Source organism: Gracilinanus agilis, chromosome 2 (assembly GCF_016433145.1).
Source record: "Gracilinanus agilis isolate LMUSP501 chromosome 2, AgileGrace, whole genome shotgun sequence".
NCBI classification, from domain to species: Eukaryota; Metazoa; Chordata; class Mammalia; order Didelphimorphia; family Didelphidae; genus Gracilinanus; species Gracilinanus agilis.
The window spans coordinates 140032063-140047455 of record NC_058131.1 but is presented as its reverse complement, the minus strand read 5'-3'; the positions used below and the strand labels follow the sequence as shown (position 1 = coordinate 140047455).

General features: G+C 36.4%; 1 protein-coding gene across 2 annotated transcripts in view; it reads right to left on the bottom strand.

Moving 5' to 3' along the window:
- DTD1 (D-aminoacyl-tRNA deacylase 1) overlaps positions 1–15393 on the bottom strand; it is a 239203-nt gene that overhangs the window by 111409 nt on the left and 112401 nt on the right. The window lies entirely within an intron of this gene.

The window sequence follows — 15393 nt, the reverse complement described above, 5'->3', positions numbered from 1 at the left end:
CAAGTAACTATGGTGCTATTGAATTCAGTAGCAGCATAATACTATTTAGTATCCTACTGACCTAATGGATTTAATACATTCATAAAAAGTGGTCAGTTTTTGTTTAATATATCATAATAGGATCAATCCTCTGTATAAAAAAACCTAAAAATACAGGTAATCACATACTGAAGATATTTTTTTAAACTCTTGCCTTCTGTCTTGGAATTGATTCCAAGGCAGAAAAACAGTAAAAACTAGGCCGAGGGCTCTCTCCTACGTGACATTATTCCTAATCTGACGAATACAATGAGTTGGATACAATACAATGAAACTTCAAAAGAGTTGTCTTAGAAACAGACTGACAGATCAGTATTTCCTTTCCTTTGGCCCCCTCTTTAAAAAGTTTTCCCATCACTGGGCTAGGCAAATGGGGGTTAAGTGGCTTGCCCTTGGTCATATGGCTAAGAAGTATCTGAGGCCACATTTGAATCCAGACCTCCCATCTCTAGGTCTGGCTCTCAAACCACTAAGCCACCTAGCTGCCCCAGGATTGTTTTTTAAAAACAAAACAAAAGAAGAGTTTCCAATATTATAGCCATTTGACTTGATAAAAATCAGTCATACTTTGCATAGAAATAAATTAAGCCTGGAATTCAATTGAGCCAAGCAGCATTCTTGCCTTTTGTCCTACCAATTACTGTACACTTTACCCAATTTACTTCTTATATACTTGCGATCCCACTAATGTCAGTGGGAATTGAGAGCATATGCAAAGTTGAACTGATTTATGCCTGTTTGTCCCCCACCAAAAGCACAGTGGCAAATGGGTGATGATTACCTAGGTAAAAATAACGGCAGTACATAAAGAAAAAACATGCATGACGTCACTAAAGCTGATTCATTCTCCGCCAACACTATTTTCCATTCTCTTGTTCACAGTTATTTCTTTTCTATTTTTAGACAGCTACTCTGCACACCTGTTGGGATATGATACATACCTTCAAAACATCACACATGCTGAGTGAGAGAACATCAAATAAAAAAATTTAAATGCACTGTTGTGTGATGCAAAAGAGCTCAATTTATAAAAGCAGTACTTTCATTTGAAGGCTTGAATCCTAGAATTTATACTAATTGTAGGGGGAAGATTTACAATTGGTTTCAATTGTACTATTCACACAAGATGTTTTTCTGCCTAGGAAATACACACCACCTGATATGCCTCAGAAAAAATAAGTAAAAGGTTATTTTCTGTGTTATTTTAAAAAGAGATTAGCTATTAATCAAGCTCTTTGGAAGCAACTGATTGTATCACTAAAAAAGTCTACTAATTAGTTTTAAAAGATAGCATGTCGTCACATAAAAAGATTTCCCAATATATTTTTATATTACAAAGTAAAAGGCCCCAACTGACTAGTTTATATCTTTTTTTTTCAAACAATTTACATGATAACTTAATTCTATGAAAGCTGAGATGAGTAAAAAGGGCTTTAGCAAAACAGAACAGATAAAATCTTGGTTTGGTGTCATAAGCAGAATTAGAATTAGAAGGGAAGAAACTGAGGAAAAAATTTTATAAAAAAAAACCCTGACAAAGGACTAATTGCCCAAATATATAAGGAACTAGGTCAAATTTACAAAAAATCAAGTCATTCCCCAATTGACAAATGGTCAAGGGATATGAATAAGCATTTTCAGATGAAGAAATCAAAACTATCAATAATCACATGAAAAAGTATTCCAAATCCTTCCTGATTAGAGAAATGCAAATCAAAACAAATCTGAGGTACCACCTCACACCTACCAGAGTGACCAATATGATGGTAAAGAAAAATAACAAATGTTGGAGGGGGTGCAGCAAAATTGAGCCACTATTACATTTATGGTGGGGTTGTGAATTGATTCAACCATTCTGGAAGGCAATTTGGAATTATACCCAAAGGGCTTTAAAAGATTGTATGCCCATTGATTCAGACATACCACTGTTGGGTTTATACCCCAAAGAGATAATGAAAAATGTTTGTAAAAAAATATTTATGGCAACACTTTTCATGGTGACAAAAAACTGGAAAACAAGAGGGTGTCCTTCAATTGGGGAATGGCTAAACAAAATGTAGTATATGATGGTGATGGAATACTATTGTTCTGTAATAAATGATGAACTACTTGATTTCTACTGAAATATGTAACTGAAATATCAGAGTGGTAGAAGTGAGATATTGGTGGGTTCAGGGAATAGGTCTAAAGGGTTACTCAGGGCCAATAATAGAAAATAACACAGTTTTGGGAAGGCCAACAGAATGTTAGGTGACAGGCTAACAGACCCAATCCAGGTAGAAATAACAAACATAGGGATGGTTTGGTTTAGTAAAGCAAGGGAAGGTAGGAAAGGGAATTTGGATAACCTTATCTAATATTCATTACCTAACCCTCCCCCACAGATCTATAGTTGTTCCCTCACAGGAAGCCTTCAGAGAGATTGAGGTGCACTGATCTTTACCTACCTACCTGAAGACCCAGTCCCTAATATAAATAGACTCCTCTAACCCAAACCCACCTTCGATGGTAACAAAGGTATTGAGTTTAGAAGCTACGCAGGACAGTGAAACCAGGAAGAGGTTCTCACGAACAGACGACTCAGATGGTTCAGGAATCTCTAGAGAAGTATCAGTCAGCCAGTAGGAAACAAGATAGCACAGGTACAGGCAGGATGGGAAGATATATCAGAAAGAAAGCCACAGGGGGAAAAGCCAATCTCTCTAGGTCCACCCCAGAGAGACAAGACTCAGCCTCAAGACTTAAGTGTCTGTTAGTAACAGTCCAGTTACCTCTGCAGAATTCCAGAACCTTTCCCTGTCTCTACATCTTTTTTCAGATCCTGTCATATGTTCAAATCCTTCCTTATAACACCATATGAACTGGAAAGACCTCCATGAACTGATGAGGAGTGAAAGGAGCAGAGCCAGAAGAACATTGTACACAGAAACTTAAAACACTGTGGCACAACCAAATGTAATACACTCTGCTATTAATAGCAGTACAATGATCCATGACAATCCTGGGGAACTTAAGTGAAAGAATGTTATCCACATCATAAGAAAGAATTGTGGAAATTTAAATGCAGAAGAAAAACACATGACTTATCACATGGTTCTATGTGTATATGATTGGGGGTTTTGGTTTTAAAAGCTCACTCAATTACAAATGTGAATAATATGGAAATAGGTTTTGAGCAATAATACATGTATAATCCAGTGGAATTGCTTGTCAGCTCCAGGAGGAGGAAAGTAGAGAACATGAATCATGTAACCATAGGAAAATATTCTAAAAAAAAATATTTGGGTTTTTTTTAAGTAATAGCTTTCCCCAAAAAACTTCATTAGAAGTAAAATAATCTGATGAAAATAAACCCTAAACAACCTCACTGTGTATAAGAAAACATGCAATGTGACCTAGTCTTGGTCTATCCCCAGAAGTGGAGAAATTAATTTCAATTTCTAAAGCTATTTTTAAAAAATTCTAGGACTTCGCTTCAGGACAAAAAGTAGTTAACTTTCAGGAACTAGTGTAACCATAACTCTAACACTGTTATCCATCTTTAGCTGAGTTTGATGAAAGCAGAACCTTAAAAACTGCAAATATTAAGCTGATCATCTTTTTTTCAGCCTAATACAGAGCTTAAAATGTTATTGGTCACAGTTCCACTAACAGACCATCGGGAAGAAAGTACAAACTTCAAGGAGTCCAGTGTCAGCAGATCAAGAAGCAGTCTGGAAAAGAGACAATTGGGCTCACAGTACAGGTGGCTACCAAGCAGAATCTTCCATTTCTAAAGCAAAACCAAGATTTCTAGTTCTATTTTTAGCAGTTTTTCTTGGCAATTACCATTGATAGTGACTTTGCCTGTTTCTCAAGACAGTTAACTACTCTACTGTCTTTCCTATAATTCAGTTCTCCTCAGCAAGCCAGTGGTATCATGCATAATGCACAGAGACAGGAGCAGGGAAAGCAAAAAATAAAATGGCCCTAACTCAAGAAGTTTACAATCTACTAAGAAGGAAATAACATAAAAAGAGAAGCAAACACAAGATTAAATTTTTAGAGTGAAAAGAGCATTAACAAATGAGAAGATTACACAAAGGAAATTCCAGGAAATCAGAGCTAAGCCTTAAAGGAAGATAAAGACTGGGAAAAAATAGGATGATGAGGGTTAGAAACTTAGATTTATGAGTCAGCTGTATAAGAACTGACAGCTGGATATATGGGAAATTATGAGCTCAACAAGGAAGAATGTATAGAGTGAGAAGAAAGATCTAGGCAAAACCTTTATGTTCACAGTGTTCTAAAATTATATGAGAAAGGTGCAGCTAGGTGGATAGAGTGCCAGGTCTGGAGACAGTGGGCCTGGGGTTCAAATGTGGCCTCAGACACTTCCTAGCTGTGTGATCCTGGATAAGTCACTTATTCCCATTTTCTTAGCCCTTGCTGCTCTTCTGCCTTGCAACCAATATTTAGAATCAAATCTAAGATAAAAGGTAAGGGTTTTTAAAAACCACATGAAAGCAATAAAGGGGATATTATAAATCCGATTTCAGTATCAATCTTAGCTAAGTTATTTTTAAGAATTACACTATTCCATTGACCCCTGCAGACTCATGGTAGCTTGGGCAGCAAAATACTGTTGAAGCACAAAGTCTTGCAAATTCTCTTGCAGTTTGTTCTATATAGTGGATAACTATTACTACTGGTTGATAAATATTAGCATTTGATCAGTAAAAAAGCATTTACTAAGTACCTACTGTTATATTGAATCTCTGGGAGCTTGAAGTTCACTCGATGATTGACAGATAGATCGGTTGGATGTCGGAATGTTCCCAGAGAGGCGTGCGGTCTCAGGAGGGGGCAGTTGAGAACCCTGACAGAGGTTCTGGGGTCTTTACCTGTCCCTGAAGCTGGAGATCAGTGTGGATCCTGGTGTTTGGGGAAATAGAGACTTGCAAACTCAACCCTGCAAGCTCTTCCAGTGTTTCCTGTGTTTCCTTTCATCAACCTGTATCAGACCACTATCTCTCTTTCTACTGCCCCTAGATATTAGGAAGTCAATCATCTTAGTCATCTAGGCTTCCCAGGGCCCAGGAGGGATCCGGGAAGTGGGCAGGAGAAGAAGAGGGTGGATAAAGGGTGGATATCTCAACTGATTAGGCTTAAGATCTACTGAAGAAGAAACTGAAGATTTCACAGCAGTTTGCTTGCTCTGGTGTAGCCCTGGCCAGGTTGTACCAGAGTGAAGCTATCATCTTGATTCCTTCATTTGCCTGCAGTTAGAGATTCATTAGTATCAATTTAAAGTAGGGTCTCCCAATACCTCAATCCCACACCATTATCCTTCTGTGTCAAATATATTCAAAGTTTAAAGTACCTTCCTGAATTGGTTTCCAAAGCTTATTTGGGAAGGGAGTCATGCAGTCAGATTACCAACGTTACCTCAGCTGAAGAGCCCAGTAATTAATATCAATTAACCCCAGGTGGGTCCTGAAGGGATAAACACTTTAACCTACAGGATCCTGCCTGGGCAACTGTTATAAAGGAGAAGTGCCATCCTATCCTCTCTCTGTATTCCATCTACCTATACATCCAATAGATAGTAGTACCTCCTTTTAATATAACACTACTATATCCCAGATATTGTTCTAAGTACACAAAGGTAAAAAGTAAAAGATAGTCCCTACCAGTCAGGAGCTCACAGCCTTAATAAGAAGACAAAATAAAACAACTATGTACAAATAAGTTACATAGAGGGAGAATTATCTCTACACATGGCTAACATGGAGTCTTGTTTTTCTTGACTATGTATATTTATTTTTTTCTCTCAGAGGTAAGGAAGTGAAATGGAAAAAAATAGATGCTTAATAATTGAAAAAATATAAATTTTTAAAAAGAAACAAGAGAACTGGTTGGATGTGAAGGTTGAAGAACAGTGAAAATCTAGGTGAAGAGAAAACAGTGGTGTCCTCTACAGAAATGAGTTGAGGAAGGGTAGGCTTTGGATAAGCTGAGTTTGAAAGGCCACAGAATATCCATGGAGGGATGTCAAGCAGACAACTGGCAATGGAAGACAGAAATTCATGAGAAAGATGAGGATTGGACAGGTAGATATGGGAGTAAGGTACGTAAAAATCAATGCTGAATTCATGGGAGTTGATGGGATCACAAAGAAAGAGTTTGTATAAGACAAAAAGGAGACACTGCTGGGTTACATTGACGCACAACGAGCAGAATATGAATGACAGACCCTAAAAGAATACAGAAATGAAATTATCAAGCAGAGAGGAAAACCGACAGAGCAATGCCATGAATATCTAAAAAGAGATGGTATCCAGAAGACTGAGGTGGTCAGTAATGTCAAAAATATTAAAGAAGTCAACAAGGAAGAAGACAAAGAAAAGGCCCCTCGATTTATCAATATGGAGATCACTTGTGACCTTGGAGAGAACATTATAGGTGTAAGTCAAGTAGCAAGAAGGTGAAGAATTGAGTGAGATGAAAAAGTAAAGGCAACTATTATAGAGGTTCTTGCAGAAGTTTGACTGTCAAAGTGAAGAAAGACAAGAACTTGAGATTGTAGTATTAAATATAATCTTGAATAATGATAACAAACCAGCTTGACTCCAAAGAAAAGTTTAGAAAATGCACCTTCTTTCTTTTCAAAAGTAGAGGCTTATGAGTGTGGAATAATTACATACAGTCATATTTCAGTGTGTTGGTTGATTTTATTGACTAACCCTTTTTTTTCCAACTATTTTATTTTTTGCTACAAAGAACAGCACTCAAGTAGGAAGGAGAAAGATACTTAGAGAAATGGAGGAAATGTAGAAATAAAAGATATAAGTAATTTTTAAAAGAAATTTAAAGAATCCTACACAGTGAAATATTTGCTTGCTACAAATAAGAAACCAAACACTCACTCTTTCCTTTCTTGGCTTTGGGGATAGAATCAAGGGTTCTTCTTCACTTGTCATTCCATCTCTTTTATGTACTCTGAAGGCTTCATGAAGATACGTATTTCCTAAAATACTTTGGAACATAAGTGAATAATTCTTGCTATATATTTATTATGTATGCAAAAAACTGAAATGAATGTAGACCAATTTCTAAGATTAATGTTGTGATGGCATGATCATGAAATTATATTTCAGGTATTGCAATATTAGTCTTCTATAAAAATGAACAGTTCTAAATTACACTTAAAATCAACTTGCAAATGAAGTCAACTGCCAATGCAGAATAGGTATTTATTTTTATTTTACATAATGATAGATTTACAAATCAAACAGCAGGTTATGCAAAGTAGAAGGCAGTCACAGTAAACATGCAGGACACTATTTAAACTATCAAGTGACCCTGGGTTGGCATTCTTCCCTTTCTTTCTCATATTTAATCATATCAATTCAGTCAAACATTCTGACCTTTTGTTTATTTGCTCCCTCATTTAGCAAAATTATCCAAAATTCATTTTTACCTAAGCATGCACTATGAGCAACTGCACGTTTTGTACTAAGCAAGAAAGAATATTCAGTAATAGTCAGGCAATGCCACATAACTTCAGAGATTAAACACAGTGGGCAAGTCACTTAATTGTATGCAGCAGTTTCTTCATTTGTAAAATGGAGAGAATAATAACAACTAGCATTTACAGTTTGCAAAGCACTCTACAAATATTACCTCATCTTATATTCAAAACAACCTAGAGAAGTAGATGCTATTATAATCATCACCATATTACAGAGGCTATAAGAAGCTAAATTATTTGCCCTGGGTCACAGAGCTATTAAGTATCTGAGGTTAGATATGAACTCAGGTCTTCCTGACTCAAGGTCTAGAAAAATATCAGGAAGATTAAACAACTTTCCAGTGTCATTATAAAGATAAAACACTTTGCAAACCTTAAAATACTTTTGTTGTTCTGTTGTTTCAATTGTGTCCAACTCTTCATTAACCCCATTAGGAGTTTTTTTTGGCAAAGACATCAGAATGGTTTGCCATTTCCTTCCCCATATAAATATTATCTTTTAATTACTTTTCTTTAGTAAAGTATGTAAAATAGCATAAAGATATATGAAAAGCACAAAGAAAACTGACAGGGTCTAACAAAAATCAAAATGAATTTCTAAAGACTCTCCTATTTCTCAAGGAATTCAAGACTTATGAGCACAGCTCTAGAAAGAGTATAATTTAATAAAAGACAAGTACAACTGAGTTTTATCTTAATAACATATACTGAACTACTCTAACATTTAAATATTAAACTATATCTGTGATCTGACTCATCTGACAATTTCCTTCAATGAAAGAAGTCACAAAATATCCATCTCTGTTCATCTCGTGTGAGTTTTGTCCATGTTCTCCCAAAAGTCTGAAAGAAGAATCCTCACAACATACTGAAATCCTTCTTCTCTTTCTCCTGATATTGTAAGCACCCTGGCCATCTACATGACATTCCTCATTCTTGTCACATAACCAAGCCCATCTTCTCTTTCAGTCTCACAATTTTTTATTACTATCTTTTATCCCTTATTTTCTTCAGAGTTCCTCACTGATTCTACACTGCCCTCCTCATAATCACCCTAAGTCTTAATACTTCAAAGGTAAAAGTGGTCTAGAACTTATTGCTATAAAATAATGTTGACAAAACTACTCATAGGGGAGGCAGCTAATTGGCTCAATGGGTAAAGAGCCAGGTTCAGAGATGAAGGAAGGTCCTGGATTCAAATTTGACCTAAGATACTTTTCCTAACAGTGATTCTGAGGCAAGTCATTTAACCCCTATTGCCTTGTCCTTACTGCTCTTCTGCCTTAGAACCAACATATAGTATCAATTCTAAAATGGAAGGTAAGAGTTTAAAAGAAAACTATTCCTAAGGATAAAATAGCTAATTTCTGAGAAGTTCTCACCAAAATGAATCCTGAATATAAGGAATTCATGAAACACCAAATTCTCTATATATAATAACAAAGATCGAACATAACAGAATGTTGAGGTCTGGTGCCTCATTCTTCATCCTACGATTTTCAGTGTTCAAAATTTTTCCAAAACCTTGGGCAAATCTCAATTGTCCAGGAATGATTGTACATCTATCTCAATGTTTTGTTTTATGTCTCTTCATCTTATCCAAGGATTCTGTAACAAATTATTGCTGAACAAACCTTTTTTGTGTGTGATTTGAAAATTTTATTTAATTAATTTAGAATATTTTCCCATGGTTACATGATTCATGTTCTTTCCCTCCCCTCTTCTTACCCTCCCCCACCGTAGCCAAAAAGCAATTCCACTGGGTTTTACATGTATCATTGATCAAAACCTATTTCCATATTATTAATATTTACATTAGGGTGATCGCTTGGATATCCCCATCGACCCATGTGTTCAAGCAGTTGTTTTTCTTCTGTGTTTCTACTTCCACAGTTCTTTCTCTGAATGTGGATAGCGTTCCTTCTCATAAGTCCCTCAGAATTGTCCTAGATTATTACATTGCTGCTAGTAGAGAAGTCCATTACATTCTATTTTACCACAGTGTATCAGTCTCTGTGTACAATGTTCTCCTGGTTCTGCTCCTTTCACTCTGCATCAATTCCTGGAGGTCATTCCAGTTCACATGGAATTCCTCCAGCTGAACAAAACTTTTTTTTAAACATTTATTCATATTCATTTTTAACATGGTTACATGATTCATGCTCCTACTTTCCCCTTCACCCCCCCGCTCTCCCCCCACCCATGGCCGATGCACATTTCCACTGGTTTTAACATGCGTCATTGATCAAGACCTATTTCCAAATTGTTGGTAGTTGCATTGGTGTGGTAGTTTCGAGTCTACATCCCCAATCATGTCCACTCCGACCCATGCGTTCAAGTAGTTGTTTTTCTTATATGTTTCCTCTCCTGCAGTCCTTCCTCTGAATGTGGGTAGCGTTCTTTACCATAAATCCCTCAGAATTGTCCTGTGTAATGACACAGCATTGCTGCTAGTACAGAAGTCCATTACATTCTATTTTACCACAGTGTATCAGTCTCTGTATACAATGTTCTTCTGGCTCTGCTCCTTTCACTCTGCATCAATTCCTGGAGGTCTTTCCAATTCACCTGGAATTCCTCTAGTTTATCATTCCTTTGAGCACAAAAGTATCACCAGCATATACCACAGTTTGTTCAGCCATTCCCCAATTGAAGGGCATACCCTCCTTTTCCAGCTCTTTGCCACCATGAAAAGCACAGCTATAAATATTTTCCTACAAGTCTGTTTATTTATGATCTCTTTGGGGTACAAATCCAACAATGGTATGGCTGGATCAAAGGGCAGGCATTTTTTTATAGCCCTTTGAGCATATGAACAAAACTTTTGCAAGAAGTTAGGAAGTACAAATAATAAGAAAGACCTAAGATGATGGATTAGGTTATGTCATCTCTTTGCTCAAGAATCTTCAGGAACTCTCTTTTAGCATGTAGATAAAATACACACAAGTCTGTTTGACCTAATTTCCCAGACAATGCATATTACTTCTTTTTGCATATTCTACATTATAGACCAATTGGCCTTCTTCTTCCTATTTGCCTGCAACAGTTCTATGAGGAAGGGCAAGACTACTAGGCTCAGTCAGAAGACCTGGGTTCAAATGTCCGCACTGTCACTAATTATGTGTGAGACTTAAGAGAAAATCACTTTCCTCTGGGCCTCAATTTCCCTATCTATAAAATTAGGGAGGCTGGGCTAAATAGCCTCCAAAGTTCATCCATCTCTACATCCCTGATCCTATGATTTTGTGTATATGCACCTGCATAGGCTGCTCTTCAAGTCTAGAAGAAATTCCCTTTCTTACCTCTAATTCCTCAAATCCCCAATTTCTTTCAAAGGCTTGGCTCAGCTGACACATTCTACAAAAATCCATTCATTAGTCCTATCCTCTTGTCCCCAGGTTTACTGCTCTCCCCATCTCATCACTTTATATTGTTTTTATTTTGGATTTACTTATCTGTGAACCTGTTGTTTCCCCCAATTGAAAATAAGCTTCTTGAAAACATGCTTCTTTTTTTGTCTTTGTATGTTCAGAATTGCATAGTATCTGGCACACAAGTAGGAACTCACAGGGATAAGAAACAGGATTTATTCCTGTATTTTGTTGCTGTAAGGAATCCCCAGGTGAGGAATCTACCTCTATCAATACTAGTAACCATCTCTGCAACTTATAGTGATAAAACTCTGAAAAGTTAAGTGACTTCTCCAGGATCACAAAGCCACTATATCTCAGAAGCTGAATTTGAAGCCAAGTCTTCCTGGCTCTGGGGCTCATTGACATGACTTCAATTTAATTCAAATAGTTTGAAGACAATGAGAAACTAAGGCAAATTGCTGAAGCTTTAGAGACTGCTACTACTACATTATGAACTATTTCTTAGGCAAAATAAGGCAGGCTATGATAAATATTTTATTTTCTCTTTAATATATATGATTCTAAAAAGCTTGCTAAAAAGAAAAACATATAATTTATCACTTATATATATGGGTATATGATTTAGAGTTTGGGTTTTAAAAGATTACACTATTACAAAAATGAATAATATGGAAATAGGTATTGAGTGATAATACATGTATAACTCAGTGGAATTGATTGTCAGATCTGGTAGTGGGGAGGGAAGAGGGAGAGCGAGAATATGAATCATGTAACCATGGAAAAAATACTCTAAAAATAAATAAATGAAAAATTGTAAATAAAATATAAAAAATAAAAAATAAAAAGCTTGCTGAAATCTTAAGTATTATTTTGTTCTATTCAAAAGCCAAATTTCTCTCCTATAGTTCTTAATTTATATGGAATCAATATAGAAATATAATTAACATAATTTTCTTTATAGTAAACTCCGCTAAAATAGGTATAAGTCTATTAAATATAGAGTATCTGTGCTTCTCTGACTGCTTGCCTTATTGATATTATTATCTAAAGGATGTAACAAAACACCACCTAAATATCTTCTCCTCTAACACATCTCTCATGCATGTCATAATATCATACAAGATTCCTTTAAAATAAAAAATGGTAATTATATTCAAAGACAACAATTATTAGTAGCAAAAGCAAGGCATTAAACAATGTCTATGCCCACCAAAAGTATTTGCCATCTTCACAGAGGACATTTAATGGACAGTTCAAATGAAAGAAAGATTCCTTATAGATGAATGAATATTTATTAACCTACATTCTGTTCTCAAGGAATTCATACTCTAATATGGGGAAATAATACATCTAAGATCGTTCAGGCACAAGTCAAACAGAAGGCCCAGTAGTCCTTAGAGGCAATGGCAAAACAGTCAGTTAAGCATTTACTATGTGCCAAGCACAAAACATATGGTAATTCAGCTTCTTATATGTCACTTCCACTTAATAAACTATTTTGATGTTAAGCCATTTGATAATCAGAGCCTTTGGTAGCGAAAGCTTCCTCTTTCAGGTCTCCAGTAGTGGTGGCTACTGAAGAGGCAGTTGACAAGCTGCGCATCCACAAAGCTTCTCTCCTAAACAATGGCTGCAGGGGCCAGGCTGGTAGCAGGTTGAAGGTATGGGAGTCACCATTATTCCTGATAATCCTGGATTTACTTGACCAGCGTTGGTGTTGTTCGCAGTGAGGATAGTAAGTCCTTTCACCACAAGGGTTTATCCTCCTCAGTGATGTCCACAGGGATAGGGCTAAAACCAGGAGTGGTAGCAGAGGAGGGAGTGGGGGGAGGCACTACAATTTTCTCATTTTATTATACAGATATTCATTCCAATTCTACATGGATCCCAAATAGTCATTTAATATGTAGGTTATTTCCTAAGTTTAGATATTAATACTAACTTCCTTTATTTCTCTGAAATGAGAACCAAAAGCAGTGAGAAAGTAAATCAAAACCAAATAGGGATGATTCATGCTAAATACACTATTGTCAAATGACAATAAATCCAATGCTATAATTACACTTACTATTTTCTCTTTACTGAAATGGATGATTCAAAGTAGAAAATAACATTAAAGAGTACTGCTACCTGAAAAAGAATGGCAACTCTGATGTGCTGTTCCTGATCAAAAGCAAAGATGGTTCCTGTTATCAATGAATTAGTCAAGTGTCTTGTGTAAGTGTCTTGCCCACATGAAAGTTTCTTTTCATTTGTTTCTAGAAATTATCCAAATATAAATGCTAGGTACATAATATTAATAATCATAACTGAAGAGAGGAAAGTCTAATTTATGCAGTCAGATGTTCCTGTTTGGCAGGAAAACTGTAAGAGATGACATGTAGAAAGTTAATATTTTCTAGGCTTATGATATAAACCACCAAAAGCCAATTCAAAAGTCACAATATGCTTCACAGGTGATGAAATACTTTGAATAGCATAAAACTAGCTATTAAAGGCTATTAAAGCTTTCTTTTCCTTCTTTCTTGTTCCTCACAATACTTGAGACTTTGCACAAGTGTACTTTGTGAAATAAAAGAGATAACTGAAAGACAAAAATGTAATATTTATTACTCTAACACTGGTGGATGTCAATGCAGAGAGCAGCTGGCTCGCCAATGTGTGGTCCTATTTAATTCCTCATCCATTTTGGAAAAAGGAGGCACTAAATCCTTCTGAAGCCTTGCTTATCTCTTCTCTGGGAAAGGGGGCTCAGGAGATGTTTTTAGGATGTGACCAGTTCCTTGGTTGATATCTTCTCATTTCAAATTCCTGAAGCTATAGATTCAGATAACACCCTATTACAACAAATAGCTCACATTTTATATCACCATGGAACAATATAATACTCCTTGAATATACAAGTCTCTTTCTCTGATATTTTATAGATTTGATCACATTAATAAAAACATTAACACAGAGAATCCAGTTAAGAAAATTCCTACCATTTGGGCAGAGATTTAATTCTTAGCCCTGGTTAAAGTTTTGTTTTCTTTCTCCAATTTTTTTTTTTTTGCTGTTTGCTTTCTCCATTCCTCTGTTCTAATCACATACTGAATCTAAGTCTACATGCCTGACATCAGATTTCTTCACATATGAGCTGAAACAGGACGTAGAACAGCTTCTTCATCTGAAATGGAGAAGCTGGGTCAGAGTAAGCCTTTAGGAATTTCTTAAGAGTCTTTGAAAAGGCAATCACAATTGGGAGTTCCAGGCTAGATTCTCTGCTGGAAGATATGTCTGACAATCCACTGAATTTTTTTCTTCTCTTTGTTTTTGTTCTTGTTTAGTCAATTCAGTGGTGTCCAATTCTTTGTGACCCCATTTGGGGTTTTCTTGGCAAAGATCTTGGAGTGGTTTGTTATTTTCATCTCTGGTTCATTTGGCAGATGGGAAAACTGAGACAAATAGGGTTAAAGTGACTTGCCCAGGGTCACACAGCAAGTAAATATCTACAGTCAGATATGAACTCAAGTCTTCCCAACTCCGCAGCTGCACTCTCCACTCCACCACTTAATTGCCCTCTCCCCTCTCTGGCAAAGTTCAATTCTTCTCCCTCTCTCTAGGTTCATCTATTGCCCCTTGGTTACCTCTTCAACTCATCTCATTAAGTTTCAGGTGAGCCTGAGATCATCATCTCCTTACTATTGCTTCCTGCAGATACTACTATAGCTACTGCTGCTGCTAAAGCAAGGTTCTTACTCCCACTCTCTAACTTCTTGAAGAATGAACTTGTCTTTTCCCAAAACTCACTGACATGACACATATCTGATAGTCCAAATCTCTTCAAGGCTGAAAGGAAATACTTGCTCTTCTGAATTACAAATCCCTAAATATCAGTTGGTTCTTAAACTCCTATTACATTACTAAGCAAAGAAGCTTTAAATCTAAGCAAGAAAGGAAGTATAAAACACTAAAGAAGTGTTACTAACTGAACTATATACAAGGTCAATATTAGAATTTAATATAATTAATATTTGACAGTGTTTTGTCACTTAGAAAAATAGAAAGTTAACTAGAATCAAATTGACTGCTGACATGAAGAAATGCCAAAAGGGGAAAGGAACAAAATATCCCAATACCAATTTATCCAACCCCAGGTTGGGCTTGGAAAGATTACCCATCTATCTAACCTCTCAAGGTGGCCAGCTGTTAAAGAATCCCTAACGGGTTCTCAACCAAACCTGTTGGAGAGAAGGGGATAACTTACAGCAGGAGCCAGGGTGATAGGAGTAGGTGTTCCTCCCACCAACTGCAGCTGAGGAGATCATAGACAAATACACATCATCACCATCATTATACATCTATATCTCCCTTTTACCCATTATTTCTATAACAATACCCAGCCAGGTATTCTAATCTCCAGTTAGTGAGAGTGAAACTGAATCACTTTCTCTCACTGGGCCAGTTGCCCAAACATCTTAAGAG